This window comes from Terrapene carolina, unplaced genomic scaffold, assembly GCF_002925995.2.
Source record: "Terrapene carolina triunguis isolate 2854851 unplaced genomic scaffold, T_m_triunguis-2.0 Scaffold32235, whole genome shotgun sequence".
Lineage (NCBI taxonomy): Eukaryota > Metazoa > Chordata > Testudines > Emydidae > Terrapene > Terrapene triunguis.
This window is the reverse complement of record NW_020696586.1, coordinates 10,443-12,080: the sequence shown is the minus strand read 5'-3', so window position 1 is coordinate 12,080 and position 1,638 is coordinate 10,443. Positions and strand designations below refer to the sequence as shown.

At 48.7% G+C, this 1,638-nt stretch overlaps 1 non-coding gene across 1 annotated transcript; it reads right to left on the bottom strand.

Annotated features, from left to right (window-relative positions):
• Positions 1–669: 669 nt before the first annotated feature.
• Positions 670–741, bottom strand: TRNAC-ACA. The gene has a single exon. It is a non-coding gene; the product is annotated as a tRNA-Cys (tRNA).
• Positions 742–1,638: the final 897 nt, after the last annotated feature.

Here is a 1,638-nt window from a genome sequence, read left to right as displayed (position 1 = left end):
AACCTTTCTTGAGGAATAATTAGTTCTTTAGTTTCTCTTTTGCGGACACTACTCAACCTCATTACATCTGTGTTGGGTGGTGGGAAGTAGCGATCACCCAGAGCCCCATTAGGGCCCTGACGTGAGCCCCCCTAGGGCTCTGACATGTGCCTCCTCCTTCCATTAATCTCCACAACCACATTCTAGACATGGACATGGTGACCTTCCTGGGGATCTTGACAGCTTTAGCCAGCTTCTTGCTGGCTATTTTCCTGCTCACAGCCACTGTCGTCTTCTCATTCCTTGTCCTGGGGGCCCAGCTGCTGGTTGAATGTGAAGGAGCCAAGGTGCTGGTGACTTGCACCAAGTTGCCTTTGCTCATCAGAATTCTGAACTGCAACTGGATGTGGTTCTTGTTCTTCTGCACAACATAGCCCATGGAGAAGAGGGATCTGCAAATGTACATTCATATTATACCTTTGTTTAATTGATGAAAACATAAACTAGACACTTGGAGGATTGGAACTGATTTCAGCTGATGGACAGGTTTGCTAGGTTTTTATGCATTTGGACAGCGAAATGTTGAGTGTTTACATTCATTTCAAGCATCTCCGTATAGTGGAGCTCCTGAACATAATAGAGAATGGAAATGAAAATGTTTTCCTTTTAAAAAAAAAAAAAAAGCTTATAAGAGGGCACGTGGGTTTGAACCAAGGACCACTTGATGTGTAGTTAAACACTCTACCACTGAGCTATACCCTCATGACAACAGTAGCATGGAATTGTGATCTCCAGGACTTTGAAGTACAGACCCTGCTTCATCGAGCTCCTTTGCCATTCCCAGACCACAGGTGGTTTTAAAAATGGGTTTGATTAAACTTCTTAAATGTGGTAAACACCACAGCTTGCACACCCATTGATATAGCTTCTCCCACTGACATAGCTGCCACCTCTTGGGGAAGTGGATTAACTACACTGACAGGAAAACTCTCTCCCATCAGCCTAGAATAGTGGTTCTCAAACTGTGAGTCAGGACCCCAAAGTGGGTCATGACCCTGTTTTAATGGGGTCTCCAGGGCTGGTGTTAGAGTTGTTGGGGCCTGGGGCTGAAGCCAAAATTCTGAGCCCCACCACCCAGAGCTGAATCCCTCAAGCTTTGGTTTTGCCCTCCTCCCACTGGGGCGGGGCTCAGGCTTTGACCTCCTCCTCCGCCCAGTGTGGAGGGGCTTGGTGCTTGCTCCCTCTTTCCAGGGCCATGTAGTAAGGTTTTTTTGGCAGAAGGGGTTGCAGTGAAATGAAGTTTGAGAAACCCTGGTATAGAGCACCTCCATTACTGAACTGCAGCAATGTAGACTCAATGTTTCAAATGTTGACTTGTCCTTAGCCTCTGAATAAGTCTAGACTTGGCTCCCTGTGGCACCGTGGGTGATCAGACACTGAAAGTACAGCCATGAAGACACCACACACCAGCCTTGCCTAGCTAGCAAGAATCAAACCTCCACAGAAAGACACCCATGGTTTTCTAGCCCAGGGGTTGGCAACCTACGGCACGCGTGCCAAACATGGCACACAAGCCGATTTTGAGTGGCATGCTGCTGACGTCCCGGCCCCCAGCCCCACTCAGCCCCCCCGCCCACTGCTCTCCCCTGCGGGGGCAGG